The sequence below is a fragment of the Bos indicus x Bos taurus genome, chromosome 24 (assembly GCF_003369695.1).
Source record: "Bos indicus x Bos taurus breed Angus x Brahman F1 hybrid chromosome 24, Bos_hybrid_MaternalHap_v2.0, whole genome shotgun sequence".
In the NCBI taxonomy this organism is placed as follows: Eukaryota; Metazoa; Chordata; class Mammalia; order Artiodactyla; family Bovidae; genus Bos; species Bos indicus x Bos taurus.
This window is the reverse complement of record NC_040099.1, coordinates 53,135,938-53,162,430: the sequence shown is the minus strand read 5'-3', so window position 1 is coordinate 53,162,430 and position 26,493 is coordinate 53,135,938. Positions and strand designations below refer to the sequence as shown.

Below are 26,493 nucleotides of genomic sequence, written 5' to 3'. Positions count from 1 at the left end.
CTTCAAGCTCATCTTATTGTGGACCCTCTGTTCTTCTGTAACTGGGCATCTTTTTTCCTTCTTTAAGGTCTGGGAAATTTTCAGCCATAATTTCTTTAAATACATTTTGATCTCATTTCCTCCTGCAATCCCTACTTATGGATAGATTGGCACCCTTTATATTATCCCACAGATCTCTCTTTCATTGCTTTTTGTTTGTCTTTCTGTCTGCTGCTGTGATTGTATAATTTGTTATTCTGTCTTCAAAATCACTTATTCATTCTTCTGCATTATTTAGTTTGGTACTTTTTGCCTGTAACTTGGTTTTCACGTCAGTAATTGACTTGTCTAATTTTGAATGGCTCATTATGGTTTCTAGATCCTTGTTACAGTGATCTGCGTTTCTACTGATAGTCCTTCTTAATTCCTTCAGTATTTTTATTACCTCCTTTTTGAACTCAGAGTCTGGTAGACTGCTGCTGCTAAGTCGCTTCAGTTGTGTCCGACTCTGTGTGACCCCAGAGACAGCAGCCCATGAGGCTCCCCGTCCCTGGGATTCTCCAGGCAAGAACACTGGAGTGGGTTGCCATTCCCTTTTCCAATGCATGAAAGTGAAAAGTGAAAGTGAAGTCGCTCAATCGTGTCCAACTCTTAGCGACCCTGTGGACTGTGGCCCACCAGGCTCCTCCGTCCATGGGATTTTCCAGGCAAGAGTGCTGGAGTGGGGTGCCATTGCCTTCTCCCTGGTAGACTGGAGAGGTCTATTTCATATTTTAAAACAGGGGATTTGTCTTGTGTGGGTTTTTTTTTTTTTTAATTGGAATGGTTCCTCTGCTTTTTCATTTCATATTTCTCTGATTCTATTAATTTAGGATAAACAGTTTTCTACTGTGGTTTTGAAGGGCTGTTTTTATATGGGAGTGCCCTTGTATAGCCTGAGTCCAATATTTTTGGCTCAAGAGGGCTGTTTTTGGTATGGATGCTTGCCATTTCTTTCTTTAGGTTGTGCTGGCCCTGGATAAAGTGTGTGTTGCTGTGACCAGAGCCTTCAGCGGATGTGGGGTGAGGCCTTCTCTTTGCTCTGTGGTTGTCACAGCCCTTTCAGTGGCAGGGTCTGCTCCCCAGTTGTTGGAATAGAAGCCCACAGGCCCAAGTTTAACCAGTGGTATCAGTAGTAGGACTAGAGCACTCCACTGGGAAGGAGGTGTGTATTCCTTCCCGGGAACTGTCCAAGGACATGTACTCTGTGACATCGCCTGCCACCTAGTGCAGGCACCCACAGAGTACACTCTTGCTGGCACCATCCTTGGATCAACCTCCGCAACAGTAAGTAATTAGCTCAGATGTCCCCCCAAGCACTGTGCTCACAGAGCTGCCAGTGTGAGTTTGCTGGCGTAGTGCACCAGCACCCACTGTGGGATTACCAGGAATCGCCCGGTAGTCATTCACGTGATGGCAACCTACCTGTGCTTGCATGTTCCCAGAGCTTGTGGCAGTGGAGTAGCGCCCACTGTGAACACACTGAAGTGAGGCTGCTGCGCCCACTGTGAGCACACTGAAGTGAGGCTGCTGCGATGGGCCCACAAACCTCCCACTGGGCACGTGTTGACGATGCGGCTCTTACGGAGGACGCAGCCTCCATCCTACTGCATTCCAGTTGTGGCCTAGACCACACTCCAGGCCCTTCAGGCTGCCTCTCTGCAGCCAAACCAAGTCCTTTCCCTGGGTCTGGCTGCTCAAGTCTGAGTTTCAGAACCCAGGCACTGGGCACCCAGCAGACACGTGTCTGGGGCTGGGGAGTCAGTGAGGTGGCAAGGACCTTCTGTGCTACTGCCCTTTCCTCTGATCCTCCCAATCTGTCCCAGCTGACTTCCCAGCCAGAGAAGGAGATTCCTAGCGTGAGGGAATGTTTCCCATTTCATAACTCCCTGCCAGGTATGGGGTGCCATTTCTTTTTTCCCCACTTCATCCTATCCAGTTACATGGTCATCTCTTTCTTGTAGCTTTGGTTGTATGAGATCTTCTGCCAACATTCAGTAAGTATTCTGTTAGAATTGTTCCAAATATAGATATATTTCTGAAGGATTTGTAGGAAGAGGTGAGCTCCACATCCTAGTCTCCCATATTGATCTCTGCCTAAATTTCAGTTTTTAAGTAATTTTTTTGAAAAGTGTACATTTTAACCCTTAACACATGCAACATATATTCATGAATTAACACAAATCAATTCACTTTAGCATAGAGATATATACAAAGAGAGTTACACACAAAAGAAGTAAATAGTATAGGTTTAACCTATTATGCAGAAAATTGAATCAAGCCTGTCCCTGTTGTATACTGGGAAATATATTTAAGAATAAAAATTATTTAACTACTTTTTTGGTAGTTTTACACAGAGAAATTATAGTTCTCACTATTAAAACACATTCTAATGGAGTATTTTCTGCCGGGGATTCTAATGATTTGGGCAGGTCTACGCAGAGAGTCGGACATGACTGAGCGACTGAACTGAACGATGTATTATAGTGCATCTGAAGCATTAGTATTATTATAATAAGATGCAGACATGCCTAAAGAGTACCATAGCTCAAACTCATTAGAAGATAATTATAATAATTGATTATCTCTAGTGTCCAGGCAACAGTTTTACACCTGCTGAGTGTTGAATAACAGGCAAGACACTGTGCATTTTACAAAAGGAATCAAAGACATTGCCTAGTGTTTAAACCTCATATGACACTCTTTTCTCAAGCAATATTCACATTTGCAAAGAAGTTTAGAACGCTGGAACCTCGACGGCCCTTGGAGTTCAACTAGTGCCCTTCCCATTATTTTGCTGAAGATAACACTGAGGTCCCTGAAGATCAAGAGGTCAAGGTAGAATCTAATTTCAATAACATTCCAGTACAAGAGAAGAATTTAAAGGGTCTCTCGAGTTCAGTATTAGCACTTTATCTGGCATATTATATGGCCTAATTTTTTTCTTTTTCCTGAATGGGGAATTAAAGAGTATGAGAAAAATTTTCCAGGAGAGATTTATCAACAGCCAATAAGACAACTTTGGTCTTAAGAGTGCCCTTTAGTAAAGCGGAACAAATGTTTAAAGCAAAGATTTCCATGAATAGATTTCCACGGATAGCGGACACACTTGCTTTTGAATGTGCATTAACTCTGTCCCTGTGCTATATACACTTGTATTTGGGTAGATTCAGTATTTTATACTCTGAATCTCAAATGTTTTGGCTTGGAAACTTTTCTTCACCTATTCCCTCACTGTGTATTCCTGGCTCTTGATTTGCTAGTCTGCATCTTTATTCTTCTGAAGAATTATGAGGCATGCCTTTATCACTTCATGCTTGAGACCTTACCTGTGGCTCTTCCAAAGGCTTCATTCTGAATCTATTTTCTATCCCACTTAAACCAAGCAAACTTCTTCCTATAAAACAAGCAGTCTTGTGGCACAGACAGTGATGGAGTAGTGGCACCCGGCGTTTGGATTAGTAGGTGATGTCTGAGAGCTCAGTCCAATCTGAACAGGACTCTAGGAACCATCTTGCAGCCTCTCACCTGCTGATGGACTGTGGGTGTTGCTCGGTGATTTATCCTAAGTCCATTCATCCTCATTTCCTTCTGTATTTTCAACATAGTCATTTAAACTGCAGATGGGCTTTGTCACACTTCCTCTGTTGCTATCTGCGTTTTGGTACACTGTGCTTATACACCAGTTTAAAAGCCAACTATGTTCTTGCAGTCTTGCCTGATCCCCCATCTTTCAGTACTCTTTCTATATGATGAGTTATTTTAAGGCATGATAGCCTTTGCCTTGCCTGATGGTGTTCTGACACACTGGAAGACAATCATACCCTCCCAGAGAACTAGAGAAAACAGTAGCAATTAGAAAAAGCATTTACTTCAGGGTATTAAACTCCTGTTCTGCAGTGTCAAGAAATGATAGGATTTTTGACAGATTTTCCTATTGTAGATCTAGGGAGAAGACTTTGCTTCATATTTACTTATTCACTTTGGAGAACTGCAATTATGCTCATAATTAGTTTAACATAAATTTAATAACATTTCTCTTAATTTCAGTGAAGTTTTTCTGAGTCTTATCAGAGTAATATATCGAAGGAAAAGAAAATGGGCCAGCAGCCAAGAGGTCGGATAGAAAGACCCGGAGCTCACCTCCTCTCATGAGCACACCAAAGTCACAACTATCTTCAGAACCACCACTGATGAAAAAGAACCTCCCAGAAAAGATTTTTCACAACTGGACATAAAGGAAGAACCACAGTGAGACAGGTAGGACGGGTAGAGTCATGATATAATCAAACCCCATACCCTCGGGCAGGCAACCCACACACTGGAGAACAGTGCTGCAGAGGTTCTCCCACAACAGTGAGAATTCCAAGCCGCTGGTTGGGCTCCCCAGCCTGGAAGTCCTGTATCAAGAAGATAAGCGCCCAAAGCATGTGACTTTGAAGGCCAGGGGAAATAGAGACTTCACTCTTATAGGGCACATGCAAAATCTGACACATACCCAGTGCAAAGCAGTGGCTTTCATAGGAGCCTGGGCCAGACCTACCTACTGGTCTTGGAAAGCCTCCTGGGGAGGTGGCTGCCACTCACCCTGGATACGTGATACTGGTAACAGCCATATTTGGGGAAATTCTATGATGTGAACACTGCTCCTGGCATCTTGGCTCATTGGCCCCAAGACTTAGCACCATCCAAAAGCTGAAGATGCCAGTGCTGAGAAATTTCATGCCAAACAACTAACAGGCTGGGGACACAGCCCCACTCACCAGCAGACTGCTACTGCTGCTAAGTCGCTTCAGTCGTGCCCGACTCTTAGCGACCCCATGGACAGCAGCCTACCAGGCTCCTCCGTCCATGAGATTTTCCAGGCAAGAGTACCGGAGTGGGGTGACATCACAGACAGAATGTCTAAAATCTTCCTGAGCCCTCAGCCATCTCTCGACAAGCCCTAGACATGACTCTGGACAACAGAGGGCCAAGACCCAGCTCTTCTCTCTGTGGGCAGGCACCAGGTCTGCCCTCCAGAAAGCCTGCACTAGCTTCTAGATATGCTCCATCAGACCTACCCTGAAAACTATGATCCTGTGGATCCAGGCCAATGCAAGCTGAAAAATCCCCAAGTGTGGAAAAAGAAAGAGTCACCCAAGTCCAAGAAGCACAAAGTCCCACATAGCAACTTTGGTGTGTAACTCAGAGGAACACACCAAGACATACTACTTTAAATGACAAAAAGAGACTATTAAAGGCAGCAAATGGAAAGCAAAAACCTGCAACCAAGAGTCCAGCACCACTAAGCCAACTTTACAACAAATTGTAAAGGAACTTCTCTAGGTGAAAAAAGAAAAGCCCACAACTAGCAATAAGAAAATTATGAAACAGAAAAGCTCACTGGTAAAGACAGGAAATCATCCACATACAAAGTTACTAGGGAGATTAAAAGACAAAGATAGCATCTATATCCACAATAAGAGGTTAAGGGATACATAAAACAATTTGAAGTAAAATATGATATCAAAAATTAATTATCAGGGAAGGAGAACACCTAAGCAGGGTTTTTAAAATACATTTGAAATGAAGGGATCAAGCAAATACACTTATACACGTACATTGTTGTTGTTTAGCCAGTAAGTCGTGTCTGACTCTTTCTTTGTGACCCTGTGGACTGTAGCCCACCGGGCTCCTCTGTCCATGGGATTCTCCAGGCAAGAAAACTGGAGTGGGTTGCCATTTCCTCCTCCAGGGGATCTTCCGGACCCAGGGATCAAACCCACACCTCCTGTATTGCAGGCAGATTCTTTACTGTTGAGCCACCAGGGAAGACCACACACATAATACACATATATACATACACACATTGTTGTTAAGTAGCTAAATCATGTACCACTCTTTGTGATCCCATGGACTGTAGCACATATATATGTATTTATATCTACACATAGACTGCTACACAAAATCCTCATAGTAAGCACAAACCAAAAATTTAGAACTACATGCAAAATGGAATCCAAACACAATGCTAAAGATAGTCATATAATCGAGGGCAAAATAAGAAAGGGAATAAAAAAGACCTACAAAAACAAATCCGAAATAACAAAACGGCAATAAGAACATACATATTGATAGTTACCTTAAATGGTCTGAATGTTCCAACCAAAAGACATAGACTGGCTAAATGGATATGAAAACAAGACCCATATATATGCTGCCTACAAGACACTCACTTCAGATCCAGGGACATATTCATACTGCGGGGATGGAAAAGGGTATTCCACACGAATGGAAATCAGAAGAAAAAGTAGCAATATTTATATCAGATAAAATAGATTTTAAAGACTGCTACAAGAGACAAAAACATACACTACATAATAATCAAGGAATCAGTATAAGAAGGTGATATAACAGTTGTAAATATATGTATACCCAATACATGAGCACCAAAATATATGAGGCAAATATTAATAGACAGAAGATTAATAGTAACAATAATAGGAGACTTTAATATCATATCAATGGGCAGATTGATCATCCACACAGGAAAACAACATGTAAACACAGTTGAACACATTAAACCAAATGGGCTTAACTAATATTTATAGAACATTCCATCCAAAAGCTGAAGAATACACATTATTCAGGATAAATCACATGCCAGGATATAAAACAAACCTCAGTAAATTTAACAAAGTTGAATTGTTCTATCAAATGTCTTTTCTAACTATAATAAGACTAGGAATCAACTACAAGGAAAAATGCCAAAAATATAAACATGTGGAGGCTAAAATAATATGCTACTAGACAACCCATGGACCACTGAAGAAATCAAAGAGGAGATGAAAATGATGAGAGAAATGAAAACAACAATCCAAAACCTACGAAATGCAGCAAAAGCAGTTCTCAGAGGGAAGTTTATACTGATACAGAATACCTCAGGAAACAAGTCTCATATAAACAACCTAACCTGACACCTAAAGAACTAGGTAAAGAACAAACAAAGTCCAAAGTTAGTAGAGGAAAATAAGTCATAAAAATCAGAGCAGAGATAGATAAAATAGGCTTTAAAACACAGTAGGCCAAAAAATCAATGAAAATAATGAGTTGGTTCTTTGGAAGAATAAACTTGATAAATTAGACATATCAAGAGAAAAGGGAGATAACCCAAGTCAATAAAATTGGAAATGAAAAAAAGTTGCAACTAACACCACAGAAATACAAACGATCTTAAGAAACTAACAGAAACAACTGCTGCTGCTGCTAAGTTGCTTCATTCGTGTCCGACTCTGTGCGACCCCACAGACGGCAGCCCACCAGGCTCCCCCATCCCTGGGATTCTCCAGGCAAGAACACTGGAGTGGGTTGCCATTTCCTTCTCCAGTGCATGAAAGTGAAAAGTGAAAGTGAAGTCGCTCAGTCGTGTCCAACTCTTAGTGATGCCATGGACTGTAGCCTATCAGGCTCCTCCATCCATGGGATTCTCCAGGCAAGAGTACTGGAGTGGGGTGCCATTGCCCTCTCAGCAGAAACAACTAAATGCCAATAAAATGAACAAATTCTTATAAAGGTACAATCTTGCAAGACGGAATGAGGAAGAAATAGAAAATATGAACAGAGCAAATATAAGTACTAAAATCCTATTAGTAATTAAAAACTCCCGATAAACTGAAGTCCAAGACCGGATGGCTTCACAGGTGAACTCTACCAAACATTTAGGTAAGAGTTATCACATCCTTCTGAAACTATTTCAAAAAATTATAGAGGAAGCAATACTTATGAACTTTTTCTATAAGACTAGCATCACTATGGGAGAAGGCGGTGGCACCCCACCCCAATACTCTTGCCTGGAAAATTCCATGGACAGAGGAGCCTGGTGGGCTGCAGTCCATGGGGTCGCAAAGAGTCAGACACGACTGAGTGACTTCACTTTCACTTTCATGCATTGGAGAAGGAAATGGCAACCCACTCCAGTGTTCTTGCCTGGAGAATCCCAGGGACGGGGGAGTCTGGTGGGCTGCCGTCTGTGGGGTCGCACAGAGTCGGACACAACTGAAGCGACTTAGGAGCAGCATCACTATGATACCAAAACCAGGAAATATGTCACAAAAAAGAAAGTTATAGACCAGTATCACTGATGAACACAGATGCAAAAACCCTCAATAAAATATTAGAATTGAACAATATATTGTGCTGGCCAAAAAGTTCATTTGGGCCCTTCCTTTTCTACCAAAAGACTCATACACCATGATTAAAGTGGGATTTATCTCAGGAATGCAACGATCTTTCAATACCTGTAAATCAGTGTGATACACTGCATTAACCAATTGAAGAATAAAAATCATGTGATCGTCTCATCAGATGTATAAAAAGCTTTTGCAAAAAGTTCAACATCCCTTTATAATAAACTCTCCAGAAAAAAGAGCACAGAGGGAGCAGAACGCTCCATACTAAAGATCATACGTGGCAAACACATAGCTAAAATCATACTCAATATTGAAACACTGAAAGTATTTCCTCTGTGATCAAGAACAACAAGGATGCCCATTTTTGCCATTTGTATTCAATGTAGTTTTGGAGGTCCAAGCACAGCAATCAGAGAGTACAAAGAAATAAAAGGAACCCAAGTTGCAAACCAAGATGTAAAACCATCACTGTTTGGAGATGACAAGGTACTGTACATAGACAATCCTAAAGATATCACCAAAAAACTACTAGAGCTCATCCATGAATTCAGTAAACTTGCAGGATACAAAATTAGTGTGCAAACATCTGTTGCATTTCTATACACTAACAATGAAGTATCAGAAATAGAAATAAAAGAAATAGTGACACTTAATATTGCATTTAAAAGAGTAAAATACCGAGGAGTAAACCTACCTGAGAATGCTCAAAACCTGTGCTCTGAAAACTGTAAGACTTTGATGAGAAAGAAATTGAAGACAACACAATCAGGTGAAAAGATATATTGTTTTCTTGGATTAGAAGAATCAAAACTATTAAATGACCATTTTACCTACAGCAGTCTGCAGAGTCAATACAATCCCTATCAAATTACCAACAGTATTTTTCACAAAAATGGAACAAATAATTTTGAAATTTGTATGGAAACACAAAAGACTCTGAATGGCCAGAACAATTTTGAGAAAGAAGAATAGTGCTGGAGGAATTATATTTCTGACTTCAGACTACATTAAAAAGCCACAGTCATCAAAACAGTATGGTACTGGCATGAGCGTGTGCGCGCGCAGACACACACACACACACACTCAAAACAGACACAGAGACACAGATCAATGGGACAGGACAGACAGCCTGGAATCAAAGCCACTCACTTATGGTCAATTAATCTACAACAAAATAGGCAAGAATATACAATGGAGAAAATACAGTCTCTTCAATAAGTGGTTTTAGGAGAACAGGACAGCTACATGTAAAAGAGTGAAATTAGACATTCTCTAACACCACATACAAAAGTAAACTCAGACTGGATTAAATACCTAAATGTACAACTGTATACCATAGAGCTCCTAGAGGAAAACATAAGCAGAACACTCTTTGACCTAAATCCATATTTTATATCTTCTAAATCAAATGATATAAAAGCAAAAATAAACAAATGGGACCTAATCAAACTTACAAGCTTTTGCACAGCAAAGGAAACCATCCACAAAATGAAAAGGCAAGGTACCGAATGGCAGAAAATATTTGTAAGTGATATGACCAATAATAGATCAATATCCAACATATACAAACAGTTTTTAAAACTCAACATCACAAAAGCAACTTGATTAAAAAATGGTCAGTAAAACTGAATAGACATTTTTTTCCAAAAAGGATATGCAGATGGCTACAACCATGTGAAAAGTCGCTTGACATTGCTAATAATCAGTGAAATGCAGTCAAAACCACAATAAAATGACATCTCAAACTTGTTGGAATGGCTATCATCAAAAATAATACAAATAACAAATGTTGGTGAGGACATGGAGGAAAGGGAACTCTTGTACTTTGGGGTGAGTATGTAAGGTGGTGCAGCCACTGTGGAAAACAGTATGAGAGGTTCCTCAAAAAACTAAAAATTGAACCACTGTATAACCCAGGAATTCCATTACATTTCTGGGTATATATATCAGAAAAAAAGACTAATTCAAAAAGATGTGTACACCCCAGTGTTCATAGTGGCATTATTTACAATTGCCAAGGAAGTCATCCACAGATGAATGGATGAAGATACACACACACACACACATACACACACATTACTACTCAGCCATAAACAAGAATAAAATTTGCAGCCACACGGATAAACTTGGAGGGCAATATGCTAAGTGAAATAAATTGTAGACAAATACTGTTTGACATCACTTATATATGGAATATAAAAATGTCACCACACTAGTGAGTACAACTAGAAAAGAAGCAGACTCAGAGACACAATGTTTTACCAGAGGGGAGAGGTGGGGAGGGGCAGTATAGGGGTGGAGGTATGGGAGCTACAATCCACTGGGCATAAGACAGGCTCAAGGATGTATTTTACAATATGGGGAATATTGCCAATATTCTATAATAACTGTAAATGGAAAGTAACCTTTAAATATTGTATAAAAATTTTATAAATTTTTTGAAAAATAATAATAAAGAAAAATCAAAGAACTCTCTTCATGGCTCCCAGATGCTAATTTCATATAATTTTAGCCTGGCAGTCAAGATGCTCTGTGATCACTCCCCAAAATGAAGAATGCTTTTGAGAATGTGATAAAGAAAACCCATGTTCATTTCAGAGCTGAAGGTGAGCAAAGCTGAGGAGGGAGAACAGGACAAAAGGTTTCTGATTTCCTGTATTATTTTTCCCCTGTGATAGTAAAATGTGTGTTAACTACACAAGGAATTCCAAGCACAGAATGAGTGCTCAAGTACATACCCAAATACCGAGGGAGAATCCCAGCCTGGGGCTTAGGAGAGCCATTCTTTGTAGTTTTGTGACTTTTACCCCATAGCCTAATTTCTTTGGTCTTGGTCATTTTAATTTCTATAAAGGTTAAACAATTTTATCTTTTAGCTATTAGCTGTAAAAATTATATGAGAAAATATTCTGTGAAGTGAAAGTGTTAGTCACTCAGTCATGTCTGACTCTCTGCAACCCCATGGGCTTAACCCACCAGGCTTCTCTGTTCATGGAATTCTCCAGGCAGGAATATAGGAGTGGGTAGCTATTCCCTCTCCAGGGCATCTTCCCCACCCAGGGATCGAATCCAGGTCTCCTGTGTTGCAGGCAGATTCTTTACTGTCTGAACCACCAGGGAAGCTATTCTACCTATTACTTAACTTTACTAAGTATTATAAGTATTCTACCTATATATTTCATTTTTGGGGATGTTTTGGCTATTAAGATTTAGGAAGTGTAGATAATTCTCTGGTAAAAATGAATCTAAAGAAATATCTAGCAAGTGAATCATTAACTCATGAGTTATGATAATTGGATTTTAAATTGGTTCTCTCTATAGAAAAATGTTCTATCATTTTCTCTTAAAGTTATTAATGAAAAACCGTAACAATAATTATGGTTGTTTTGCTTTTTTATTTCAGACTAACATCAGACAGTTCAACCTAAAATAAGCAATATCAAATTACTATGTGTTTAAATGACCCATGATTAATTGAAAAATTAAAATTTACAGATGCTTAGTCTGCAATAGCTGTAGTTTTCCCTCCTCCCCAGGGTGCCTGTTGGAGAAGTGTTTCAGGCGACCCTTAGGTGAAACACATGATGCTGATATGATAAATAAATGAATTTACACTGATACACAGCTAATTAAGTGAGCACAGCTTTGGTTTTAATACTGGTCTCCCCAGAGCGACCCAGTGAGTCGGGGGAAATGTGAAGGATGCTGGTGTTTTGAGATGGGCCTGCACATCAGGTGGAGATGAGCCGCCTCAGCAGGAATTTACTGTTTTAAGTTTTATTTTCACAGTGCAGTTATTAAACATTTCATTTGCTCATAAGGTACATAATGTATGACTGCCAGGTGCAGACTCCTGTTAGCACCTCCCTGCAGAGGGCTCTCCTGGGTAAAACAGTTCTTGGTGAGAAACATTAGACTAAGCTGCAGCAGGAGTGAACTGTACAGACTCAGCTGGGTCAAATCAGAGGCTGATGCGCAGCATGATTCTGATTTCAATATTAATTTTTACATCCTTATTTACATTCTCCTATTTCCTATCTCATTTTCCACTCCTTCACCCTTACGAGTAAGGTTAAAATGGGTAGCTTTGCAGAGGCCTGAGTTCTTATCTCCACTTTGTCTCACCTCTTCTGTGATACGGGACACACAAAGGAGCTTCTCTTGGTCTAGTTTCCACATGAACCATAATGTTATTCTAACATGTGCTCACTAAAATGTAACTGCCCTGTGCACAGGTTGTTTGGGGGAATATAAAAGTGTCGTACAGACGTACACACTTCTCACATGCAAGGAGTTTTTGAGGTTATAGAAGAAATACGACATATGTAAATCGAAAACTTTGTGTAATACTCCCTACCTTTTCATGTTCACAAAATACTGAAAAGAGAGTAACTGTATTTACCTAGATGCAATAGCTTCAGGCATTCTTCAGAAGGGATAAAATTTCAAACGTGAAATTTTGGCATCGATCTTAAACATTTGGTTTACTATGTGTATTACATTTAAAGGGGGATAAACATTTAAGTACCACTTCTGGGAATAGAAGCTTTGTGTTATTCCAACCTGCCTGTTCCTCCTCTAAGATAAATAAAACATTGAGGCTGTGTTAAGGAGGGGCTTCTGCCAACCTGACTACCGTTCTTTACTCCTCCCCATTAAGAAGTAAGGGGAACTACTCTAGGAACAAGTAAGCTGACTTTCATTGGGCCCCCACTCTGTGGAATGTGGGAAGGTACAATTAATGAACTAATGGTCACTATTCAAGTTTTTAGACCTTGTGTATGCTGGGACACAGGCAGTCCCCACCCTTTCTGGCACCAGGGACTGGTTTCATGGAAAACAATTTTTCCACAGTCTGGGGTGGGGAGGGGATGGTTTGGGATGACTCATGGACATTAGGACTTCCCTGGTGGCTCAGACAGCAAAGCATTTGCCTACAATGCAGGAGACCTGGGTTTGATCCCTGTGTCGGGAAGATCCTCTGGAGAAGGCAATGGCAACTCACTCCAGTACTCTTGCCTGGGGAATCCCATGGACGGAGGAGCCTGATAAGCTACAGTCCATGGGATCGCAAAGAGTTGGACACGATGGAGCGATTTTCTTTATTTTCTTCATGTACATTTATCATGCACTTTATTTCTATTAATATTATTATTACATCAGCTCGACCTCAGATCATCAGACTTTAGATCCTGGAGGTTGGGGACCCCTGGCATAGAGGACCCTGAACTTTCTCTCCCTAAAATTTCCAGAGGCTGCATTTGTTAAGCAAACAAGACACAGTCAGCCTCTAGCAGGGTAGACAGCCGTCTCTCTGTTCTAGTTCACTGCTGGTGATCCCAACGGTCCTGCAGTCAAGGAAGAATAAGCCTCCCAGCTACTTCCACCCACGTATTCCAGACGGTCATGATTCTTTGGGATACTTGATTCTCATTTGGTTATCAGCATTTTTTTCCTCTTTTATTTCCATGAACTGGAACCCAAAGAGGAAAAGAGCAAAACCTAGGTATCTTCTCTCCCAAAGGCACATAACTTACAAGAAAACTTTTTTTTGCCTAAATTGTCTAATACGCTCTTTAAAATAAACCCTTCAAAACATCTTACTGCTCACGTCATGAAGATAGAAAAGTCAAAGTTCAAAGAAGATAAGGAATTTGCTCAAAGCTATTCAGCTGGTAAATGGGGTTTGACTACTATTTTTTAAAGTATATGTTTTTTCTTAGACAAAAAAAATACAGATATAATTCTACCAAGTAGGCTTTGACGGAAAGCAAGACATTGTTAGCTTTGGAAAGGAGAGAGTGAGAATGGAAGAAAATGAGAGAAAACAGCAGTGACTGTGTGGGATGGTGGTAGTGGGTGACAGAAGAGAGAATACATTAACAAGCTCTTGCTCTTTTTGCCTTCACCCCAGGGAAGATCCCCCTGGAGAAGGGAATGGCAACCCACTCCAGTATTCTTGCCTGGAGAATCCCATGGACAGAGGAGCCTGGAGAGCTACAGTCCATGGGGTTGCAAAGAGTCAGACACGACTGAGCAACTAACACTTCACTTCAACAAAGAAGATATTCTACATCCAAAGACATAACGAGGAAACCCAACAAGACAGTAAGAGAGGCACACTAGCAATATCATCAAATCCTACCTGGGTGGGTGAGCCACAAACCAGAGAATAATTAACAGAAATTCTCTCACAATAGTGAGAGTTCTCAGCCTCAGCACAGACCACCCCCCAACCTCCCGCCCCAGGTGGAGGTTCTGGTAATGGGAGGAGGAGCCCCAGAGCATTTGGCTTTGAAGGGCAGCAGGGCTTGATTGCAGCAGCTCTACCAGACTTTGGGAAAGAGAAACTCCATTTGTGGAGGGCACACACAAGGTCTCATGTTCACCAGGACCCAAGGCAAAAGCAGTGACTTCGTAGGAGCCAGGGCAAGACCTACCTGCTGACCTTTGGGGGATCTCCTGGGGAGGCAGGGGGTGGCTGTGGCTCTCTCTGAGGTCATAAAAGCTAGTGATGGAAATACCAGGGAGTGTTCATCTACCTGAACTCCTGCTGGTAGCAGACGTCTTGCTTGAGTAAGAAGTGCTAGGACCTGGCCCCACCCAAAAGGCTGCAGGCTCTAGCACTGGGATACCACAATCCAAACAAGCATCAGGGTAGAAACATATCCCTATGCATCAGGCTACCTAAAGATTTACTAAGCCCACACCCACCTCTAGGCACGCCCTTTGACATGGCTGCCTACCAGAGGGATAAGAACTGGCTCCTCCCACCAGTGGGCAGGCACAGTCCTTCCTGCCAGGAACCCTGCACAAGCTCGCAGGTCAGAACCTACCCTGGAACCAGCCGGTCTCTGGCCCTTGGGTGATGAGAGGTGAGTGTACTGCTGGGGCATACAGGACATCCGCTGCAGAGGGCACTTCTCCAAGGTTGAGAAACATAACTTACCTTGATATACATATACATACAAATAGAAATTTAGATAAAATGAGACGGTAGAGAAATATACTCTAGATGAAGGAACAAGATAAAACTCCAGAAGCAAAACTGAGTGACATGGAGACAGGCAATCTACTTGAGAAATAATTCAGAGTAATGATTGTAAACATGATCCAAAGTCTTGGGGAAAGTATGGGTGCACAGAGTGGGAAGTTACAAAAAATTTTTAATAAAGAGTTAGAAAATATAAAAGGCAGCCTAATGCAGTTAAAGAATACAATAACTGAAATGAAAAATACACTGGAAAGAATCAATTGTAGAATAAAGGATGCATAAAAATGGATCAGTGAGCTGGAGGACAGAGTGGTGGAAATCACTGCTATGGAACAGAAATAAAAAAAAGAATCCAAAAAAAAGAGTTTAAGAAATGTCTGGGGACACATCAAAGACACCAACACTCGCATTTAGGAGTCCCAGAAGGAGAGAGAGGAAAAGGCCTGAGAAAATATTTGAACAAATAATAGCTTAAAGTTAACATGGGAAAGAAAAACAATCACCCAAGTCCAGGAAGTACAGAGTCCCATCTAGGATTCACCCAAGAAGGGATCTGCAAATGAATCTGTGTGATACACCGCATTAACAAACTGAGGAATAAAAACCATATGACCATATCAATAGATGCAGAAAAAGCTTTTGATAAAATTTAATATCTACAATAAAGACTTGCCAGAAATTGGGCATAGAGGGAACCGGACTCAACATAATAAAGGCCATAGATGACAAAACTACAGCTAAGATCATAGTCAGCAGTGAAAGGCTTGAAAGCATTTTCTCTAAGATCAGAAACAACATGAGGATGTGCATTTCGCCACCTTTATTAACATCGTTTTGGAAGTCCTAGAGAAAATGGGAAAAAAAGGAATCCAAATAGGAAAAGTAAAGAGAATAGTCATTGTTTGCAGATGACATGATACTACATATAAAAAATCCTAAAGATGCCACTAGAAAACTACCAGAGCTCATCAATGAATTTGGTGAACTTGCAGGATGGAAAATTAATACATACAAATCTGGTGCATTTCTAAACACTATGAACAAAAGATCAGAAAGAGAAATTAAGGAAACAATCCCATTTACCATTGCATCAAAAAGACTACAATAACTAGCTATCCTGCCTGAGGAGGCAAAAAGCTATACTTAGAAAACTATGAGACATTAATGAAGGAAATTAAAGATGGCAAAATCAGATGTTAAGATATACCATCTTTCTGGAGTAGAGGAATCAATTTTGTTAAAAGGACCACAAAACCCAAGGCCATCTACAGAGTCAATGCAATCCTTATCAAATTATCAAGGGAATTTTTCACAGATCTAGAACAAATTATTTTAAAATTTGTATGAAAATTCGATAGACTCTAAATAGCCAAAACAATCTTGCTAAAGATTAATAGTACTGGAGGACTTTTTTCCCCAAATTTCAGACTATATTAGAAAGCTAGTCATCAAAACAGTATGATGCTGGCACAAAAACAGACACAGAGGTAAATGGAAGAGTTTAGAAAGCCCAGAAATAAATTCACATACTTGTGGTCAATTTGTCTACTCAAAGGAGGCAAAAATATACAATGGAGAAAAAAAGTCTCTTCAATAAGCGGTGCTGAGAAAACAGGACAGCTACATGTAAAAGAATGAAATGAGAACAGTCTCCAACACCACGTCCGAAAAGAAACTCAAAATGGATCAAATATGTAAATGTAAGATCATATACCATAAAACTCCTAGAGGAAAACATAGGCAGAATATTCTTGGACATAAATTGCAGCAATATCATTTTGGATCTGTCTTCTAGAGTAATGAAAACAAAAGCAAAAATAAATGGCACCCAAGTAACCTTTAAAACGTATGCATAGCAAAGAAAACCGCACACAAAACAAAACAACAACCAGAACTGGAGAAAATCTTTGCAAACAATGTGACTGTCAAATAATTAAACTCCAAAATATATAAACAACTCAATATAAAAAAACAATCCAGTCAAAAAAATGAGCAGAAGGTTTAAATAGACATTTCTCCACAGAAGATATATAGATGGCCAAAGGAACATGAAAAGAAGCTCCATATTGTTAATTATTAGAGAAATTCATATCAAAACTACAATGAGGTATCATTTAATCTTAGATAGAATGGCCATCTTACCTCAGAATGGCCATGATCAAAAAGTCTACAAATAATAAATGCTGGAAAGGGTGTGACGAAAAAGGAATTCTTCAACACTGTTGACAGGAATGTAAAGTGAAACAGTCAGTATGGAGAACAGTATGGAGTTTGCTTAAAAAGTTAAAAATAGAGCTACCATATTATCCAGCAATCCCACTCCTCGGTATATGTTTGGAGAAAACCACGATTCAAAAAGATACATGTACCCCAATATTCATAGCACTATTTACAACAGCCAAGTCATGCACACAACCTACACATCCATTGACAGAGGAGTTGTTAAAGCTGTGGTACACACACAATGGAGTATGACTCAGCCCCCAGAAGAATGGATTAATGCCATTTGCAGCAACAGAGGCCTAGAGGTTCTCATACTAAGCGAAGTAAGCCCACAGAGAAAGATATCATATGATATCATTTATATGTGGAAAGTAAAAACAAATACAAATGAACTTACAGACAAAACAGAAATATACCCACAGACATAGAAAACAAATTTACCAAAGGGGAAAGATGGGCTGGAGGGACAAAGTAGGCATATGGAATTAACAAATACATGGTTCTATACACGTAAAAGAGAGAAGCAACAGGACCTATGACAATGCAATGAGAATACTCAATATTTTGCAATGTGTAAGGTTAAAAATCTGAAGTATTATATATGTATGTGTATATTTTATATATATATATATATATAATTATATATACATATAATTATATAATCTGAATTACTTGGCTATGCACTGGAAACAAGATTTTAAATAACTATTTAATACAATAAAATTAAAGGAAAAATATAGTACATGGTTGGTATGGTTTGTCTTTGTTTGAGTAATGCTGAGGGTAAAGAGTGTCTTCAAATTTCTTTTCTCTTTTGTACTCCTTTCTTTCCGGATAGTTCTCCCCACACATGGCCCCCTTACTCTTCTTTCTGTGCACATCCAATGTGAGATACCAAGAGCCATCATACAGCTCTGCATCCTGACACATGATAGAAAATGACCCAATAATTCAACCAGTGACAAACTATTAACATTATTGTCTTTCTCTTGGGCTTGATTACATTTTAAAGGTAAATCACAAAAAGAACCATATAAGAGATTCTTTTCTACTAATAAGTTTTCTGTCATCATTGCAACTGAGCAGGGGAGATGTTGGAGAAGGACATGGCAACCCACTCCACTACTCTTGCCTGGAGAAGCCTATGGACAGAGGAGCCTGGTGCGCTGCTGTCCATGGGGTCGCACAGAGTCGGACATGACTGCAGCGACTTAGCATGCATGCATGCATTGGAGAAGGAAATGGCAACCCACTCTAGTATTGTTGCCTGGAGAATCCCAGGGATGGAGGAGCCTGGTGGGCTGCCGTCTATGGGGTTGCACAGAGTCGGACACGACTGCAGCGGCTTGGCAGCGGCAGCAGGGGAGATGTTTGTGGTTTCTGAGATACCTCTCAAATCTGATATTGATATTTTTTCCATCTCCCTTTTTCCTCTAGACCAACATTTTTGGCACCAGGGACCAGCTTCATGGAAGACAATTTTTCCACGGACCGGGGTTGGGGGGGATGGTTTGGGGATGATTCGAGAGCATTACATTTATTGTGAACTTTCTTTCTATTATTATTATAGCAGCTCTGCTTCAGATCATTAGGCATTAGATTCCAGAGGCTGGGGTCCCTTTGAACAACTACATAATAATCCAAAAGTAGTTCAATTCTTCCCTTGAGGAAATACCAAGTTCTAGTTGCTTCAATTATAAAGATATACCCTTTCCTAGTTCTAGATATTTGTGGTCTATTGTACCTTCATACCTTTGCAAGCTGGAATCTTGGGCACATCAGAACCTACCCAGCAATAATTGAAGAAAATAGTCAAGTTTCCAAAATCCTGGAGGGGAGAAAGTGAAAACCTGTCTTGGAAAGATGAATTAAATATTGTCCCAGATAGCTTAGAATCCATAAAAATCCTTTATACAAGAGAGGTGTTTATTTTGCATTTTATAACAGATAAGGGAGAGCCTTACAGAGGATTTAAAGGAGCTGGAACTGAGAATGAGTCATTCTATAAAGTCTATGTTGGGAAGTAATGACTAAGCGTAGGATGGCCAAGAAGCCCTGAGGGACAAAACCTCCGTCTAATATGTCCTTTTGTCTTAGGAGTTAACATCAGTGCCTGATTTATGCAGAACAGAGCTGACATCATACTTTGTGGAATTCATTCCTGGAAACAAGACTGAGGCAGACCAAAGCAACAACAGGCACATGAGGAAGCAAAGATACTGAACTTACGATTCTACTTGTTCCTTGCCTCTTGGTTTAGAAACTCTATGAAATAGGTTCTAGGAAAGTCATCAATGATCATGAGAAATGAATTTACCAGAACAGTTCTACCTCTCCTCTCTTCTCCTGATCCTTCTCTGAGGTTCCTAGACCATAAATTAATAAAATACCAAAATAAACTGAAAACGACAAACTTTAAACCTCTGTGTTACTTACTTGCAGGATCCCACAACTGAAGGTAAAAATGCTGATTCAATATTGCTTCCATTACTCACTTAAAAAGGTCTACTTTGGTTTCCTGTGTCCTTTTGCAGACAATATCAAAGTCAAGAGGCTTCTCAGTTAATTTCATGGCTATTCCAGATCATTTCTAAATAGTCTGGAACTTTGTATCCTCTGTCCAAATCTATAATTTAATTTTCTAAATTTTCTTACCCAGATTGCCTCAAGAAGCAACAAGTTTGAGCTGTTTATTTATAGTTACTGCAATTCAGCTGTTTTGTACTCCAAGGAAGAAAACTGTCAATTCTGTTTTTCATGAAAAATAGATTTAAAAATCCCTCCTTTATTATCTCATTTTTGATGATATCCTAGTGATCAAACTTCAGAGAAACAACTCTCAATTCATAAGGAAACAAACGACACTGCATACTGTTTTCATCTTTCATGAAAACATCAGAAAAAAGGAGAAATGCTACAGAAATCCAACATCAGTCTTGTACAACATTTGTAATTATGTACTTTGTGTAGAATGTCATCACAGTCCAAATTCATCCACATTAGTATGCAGCAATTACAATCCTGGTAAATATTTCATATGATGTGTAAGTGTAATAATTTTCACTTTTCAAAAATCAGTTTACTTTGTAAATATTGAAAATATTTCTCTTTGTGAAAACGATTTGATTGCCACAGAGGATTCTGTTTTTATAGTAAAATCTTATTACTCTAAAACAGATATAGTAATATCCTGAAATAATTGATTTTTTAGTCTGACTTCATCTTTAATAGAAGTCATCAAATTATATGCATGCACACACATACTGAAATATACACACATCCATATGGATATCATCATTATGGCCATAAATATAACTTTCAGATTATATTCGAGACTTAGTACATAACTATCGTAACCCAATATTTTCCAACTATTACATGTATGTCTCTCAGACTGACCAGAACACAACATGATTAGTATTTTCAAGGCACAAGAATATTATAAAAGCTTCAAGAACTCAATATTAAAAAAGCCCAATTAAAAATGAGTGGAAGACCTAAACAGATATTTCTCCAAAGAAGACATATAGATGGCCAACAAACATATATGAAAAGATGCTCAACATTGCTGATTAGTAGAGAAAGGCAAATCAAAACAATTGGATACCACCTCACACTGGTCAGAATGACCATCAAAAAGTCTACAAGCAATACATTCTGGAGAGGGTGTGGAGAAAAGGGGACCCGCTTGCACTACTGGTGGGAATGTAAATTGACACAGCTGCTACGGAGGACAGTATGGAGGCGCCTTAAAAATCTAAAAATAAAACTGTCACATGACCCAGCAATCCCATCTCTGGGCATATACCAGAGAAAACTATAATTGAAAAAGACACATGCACCCCGATATTCAGTGCAGCACTATTTACAATAGCTAAGACATGGAAGCAACCTAAACGTCCATCAGCAGGGGAATGGATAAAGAGGATGTGGCACACATACACAATGGAATATTACTCAGTCATAAAAAGGAATCAAATTGAGTCAATAAAACTGGGTAGAGACATGGATGGACCTAGAGACTGTCATACAGAGTAAATTAAGTCAGAAAGGGAAACACAAATATCATATATTAATGCATATATTTGGAATCTGAAAAAATTACCATAGACAATCTTATTAACAAAGCAGAAATAGAGGCACAGACATAGAGAATGCACATATGGATACCAAGGGGAGGGGAGTGGGTGGAAGTGGGAGATTGAGATGGACGTATAGACATTATTGATTCTATGTATAAAATAGATAACTAATGAGTAAACTAACGTGTAAAATATAGAAGATTCTCACTAGATCTATTTTATACATAGAATCAATAATGTCTATATGTCCATCTCAGTCTCCCACTTCTGCCCACTCCCCTTCCCCTTGGTATTGATATATTTGTTTTGTACTTCTTGTATAAAATAGCTAATTAATGAGAATCTGGGCTTCCCTGGTGGCTCAGAGGGTAAAGAATCCCTGCAATGCAGGAGACTTGGGTTCAATCCCTGGGTTGGGAAAATCCCTTTGGAGAAGGAAATGGCAACCCACTCCAGTATTCTTGCCTGGAGAATTCCATGGATGTGGGAACCTGGTGGTTTACGGTCCATGGGGTCACACAGAGTTGGTCATGACTGAGCACACACATATATGTATGTGTATAGCTGATTCACTTTCTGTACAGCAGAAACTAACATATTGTAAAGCCACTATACTCAAATAGAATATTAAAAACAAAAACAAAAACAAAAAGAAGGCTTAAAGAAAATTAGTCAATGGAGCATGGCCACACATTTTAAAAACCTTCTCAAGTGTCTTAAGAGTTAGCTCACATCACCGCGTCCGCCCCAGAGACCACGTCTGCTCTGAGGACAGCACCTTACGTGAACACTGCCATTTTCCCCGCTGACTGACTGCTTTCCCGCGCTTGCGATCATACTTCCAGGGCTTGTCTACCGTTGCACATCATCTATTTACCTACTCCCCATGGCTCTCTGGTCACCTGGCTTTTGCCCTCGCTAATTTATAGAAATGTCAGCTTTCAAGGTCATAAACACCCTCATAATGTTTCAGTCTAATGAGTATGTGCCCTCTAAACGTTTCCATGGGATTTGTTAGTATTACATTTCCTCAGTTCTAAGGCTCACAGCAATTTCCCTGAAATCAGAATGTTTCTTCCAAGTGATTTTGTACAATTATTATAGTTTTTATTTTCCCCTCTAAAAGTATACAACTAAATCAGTGGCGCACTCCCTAGGCAACGCTATCTTAAATATGTGCTGAAGTGTTGTGGGTTATAGTGAACTAATGTCTACGATTTCTTTTGAAATGCAAAAAAAAAAAAAAAGTAATGTGGATGGCTAGAGAAATAAATATGTGGCAAAGAAAATAAGCAAAAAGTTAACTGTAGAATCTTGGTGGTGGGTAGATGGGAGTTCATAGCTTTCCTGGGCATTTGATATTTTTATAACAAAACAAATATCAGATTAACACATAACATGTGGAATCTAGGAAAATATATAGATGATCTTATGTGCAAAGCAGAAATAGAGACACAGATGGAGAGAACAGATATGTGGACACCAAAGGGGAAATGGTGGGGGTAGGAAGAATTGGGAGATTGGAATTGACACATATACATTATTGATACTATGTATAAAATAGATGACTCCTGAGAACACTGGATGGCGCAGGAACTCCACTTAATGCACCGCCCTGACCTGAATGGGAAGAAAGTCCAAAAGATGCGCGGTGATTCATTTTGCTGTACAGTAGAAACTAATAAAACATTATCAAGCAACTATTCTTCAATAACAATTAGCTTAAAAAAGCAAACAAAAGCATTTAGAGGAAAAATAATTCTATGGTAACTTTGAATCAAAGAACTATTGTACTTAAAACTATATTTTCCTTGAAATACACTCCCTTCCTGGCTTCTGAAAAATACTTCTGGGACCTCTTCTTTATTCCTTCATAAAATGTAGATTTACCTCATGGTACAACTTTCACAGTTTTTTTTTTTTCTTTCAAATTCTTGCCCAGGGAGTAGTTATCTAATTCTGTCTACTATATGCTGAAACTCTTACCTCTCAGAGAATGATTCCCCAGCCTGTTCTTCCGTATGACTTCCCTCTTGAATTGTAAGCACTCTGCCATATCCAGACACTACGTATTTCCACTTGGATGTCCCACTGCCTCTTTATGCTCAACATACTTCACTTTTTTTTTTTTTCTTTTTAAATCAAGGTATAGTTGATTTACAATGCTGTGTTAGTTTCTGCTGTACAACAAAGTGATTCAGTTATACAACAATACATTTTTATATTCTTTTCCATTCTTTTCCATTATGGCTTATCATGGGGTTTTGAATACAGTTCCCAGTGCTATACGGTAGGACTTGTTTATCTATCTTATATATAATAGTTTGCACCTGCTAACCCCAAACTGAACCGACTTCACTCTTTCCTACTCCCCCGCTACTACTCTCAAGGAGGAATCTCTCAGTTCACTTCCCTGTTTCTCACCATGTTCCCAAAGACAAAGGATTACAACGAGAGTCCTTTGGACCTCACCTTCTGCCTCCTCCTCCACATCCAGTTATTCACTCAGTCACCTGTCTCTTCTTTGGGAAGATCACTCTTGCAACTGTCTCTTCCATCCATTCTCACGGCTGTCAATCTCCCTCACATGCTTTCTGTCTCTGTCTCAGTTTATCCTTTGATCCTCCCCAAAGCTCTGCTCTATTTTCAATCACAATACCCTGCCCTTTTCCAGCTTATTATCTCATAACTGCACTACGAATCATCTTCTGCAGCAAGAATGCTTGACCTGCAGACTCTGAAAATGTCTTGTACTTTTCTATCTCTGGGCCTTTACTTACTCTTGTCTTTCTTCTGCTATACTTTTGCAATTGGTGAAAGAGAATAAGTATTACAGTCACGCAGAAACCGACTTATATCCTATCCTTGCCCTTTATTAACTGTGACCTTGGAGATGTTATTCAATTATTCTGTACTCTGGGTTCATCCCATATAAATTGACATGGTCTACTTTAGAAAGATGGTATGGGATTTAAGGACAAAGCACGTGCAAAATGGCATTCTCTTCAGCCATAAGTTTAGAGCTAATATAGAAATGGCAACTGATAAACATTTATATGTTATAAAATGATTTCTATTTTACCCTGAGCTATCCAGAAATGCAATTTCCTGAGAACAGTCCATTCCCCAAAGATACTAGTTAATTGAGATTATATTCTTTATTTGCAGTGTAACTAAATGTCAATGAAAAATTTCTGACTAATCCTTGTCATGCTGGGCCAAAATAAGTTCTCTTCAAGCCCATATGTGGGGAATTATTTATGACAAAATATGTTTCTATGCAGTGTTTCATAAATTCTTCCATATTCAGCATATTCTGCAGCATGGTTTCTGAATATTTCATGTCTATAAAATGATTAGAACCTACTTCTAAAAAATAGGTTATAGGATATCTTGTACTGGGCTTAGAAATAAGCCCATATTATCTTGGGTTTCTGACAACTATATAGGTATTTATTTTAGTCTTCCAGTGAAAAATAAAACTTTTTCCAGTTGGATGTGTTGGGATAATTCAAGTATGAAAGAAATGTAACCAATACCTCTTTGGAAAGGAAACTGAAAATGTGACAAAATAAAACTCAACAGAAATGTAAATGTTATATAGAGAACCTGGAAATGAACAAAGTCTATGTTTTCTTTTTCTCTGTGAAAGTATGCGTTATCGTATCATGGGTATAAAGATCAGAGAAAAACACTAGGAAACTTCTGGAAAAATAACTGTACATGTATGAAGGTTGAATGTTTCTTATTTGTGATACTACTATTCACATAATCATTGACCCTTTATGTATATGAATCATAATACAGTTGTTCAGAAAAGTAGGCTTTGGTTTCAGAAAGTCCTAGGTTCAAATTCTTGTCCTGCCATTTAAATACAATGTGATATTGAATGAATTATTTTATCGTTTCTGAGCCCCAAATTTGTCATGAATAAATTAGGAGAAATAATACTTCACTCTCTGTTTTTGTCAAGATTAAATGAGGCAGTAAAGTGATAGTTAAGTGCTTATTGGTAATCATCACTAATGAACTTTGCAAACATCCTCATCATGGTTCGAGCAGTTCACTTTTTCAGGAGCATCTACTGGGACCCACTACATATTAAATTTTACTGTTCGAGGGCTTTCCTGGTGGTTCAGTGGTAAAAAACCCGCCTGCCAATGCAGGAGGCACGGGCTAGATCCCTAGTCTGGGATGATCCCACGTGCTACAACGCAACTAAGCCCACACGCCACCACTTCTGAAGCCCGCCCACCCAAGAGCCTGTGATCCGCAACGAGAAGCCCGCACGTCGCAACGAAGAGTAGCCCCCACTCACCCCAAGTAGAGACAAGCCAGCAGCAACGAAGATCCAGAACAGCCAAAGTAAATAAATACATTAAAGAAGCTTTACTGTTATAGTAAAGGATATTGAAAATGAGTCTCTATCCCACTATATGTTGGTGTGTGAAGCTCAGTCACGTAAGTGTGAACTATTTAATTAGAATTGTACTACGTAAGAAATAGAGAAACTTTATGAGCTTTCTGAGATTTAACCCAGGAAAGAATTAGAGACAGTGCTGATTGTGTGGCATCTGGGAGACGATGAAGCTGGAGGAAGAGAGGGCGGCACCCAAGAGGTAGGATGGCCTCCACGTGGCAGAGGGGACCCCGAGTCAGCCTTCAGGACCTGGCTCCCGCCCTGTCTGTGAAACTTGGGAACTGAAGGGGAGAGGTGAAGGCAGGCCTCTCAGCCCCAAATTTGCAAACATTCAAAACATCAAGAGACCTAGGAAAATACATTTTAATACACTTTTCTCCAAGGTATTTTCCAATGTTACCTCATAGTTTCTGTCTCTGGTATGGTATTTCTCTGATGCAAATACTCATGCCCTAGCTAAGTGCTTGGGTAGCAACTTGTTTCCAGTTAAATTCAGAAGCTCTGATCCAAAACACAAACAAACAAAAAACCAAAAAGAGAGACATAGCAGGATGCAGGGAGAGAGAGAGAGAATAAAGAGAGAGA

General features: G+C 39.4%; 1 protein-coding gene and 1 long non-coding RNA gene across 5 annotated transcripts in view; one reads left to right on the top strand and one right to left on the bottom strand.

The window, feature by feature from the left end:
- Positions 1-5,326, top strand: part of LOC113882639 — a 145,084-nt gene extending 139,758 nt beyond the window's left edge. For both annotated transcript variants that reach the window (XR_003508407.1, XR_003508406.1), the window contains one exon: positions 4,069-5,326. This is a non-coding gene — a long non-coding RNA (uncharacterized LOC113882639). The remainder of the gene's footprint in view (positions 1-4,068) is intronic.
- The window catches only part of DCC (DCC netrin 1 receptor), a 1,303,205-nt gene that overhangs the window by 14,685 nt on the left and 1,262,027 nt on the right, over positions 1-26,493 (bottom strand). The gene's annotated exons all lie outside the window — the stretch shown is intronic.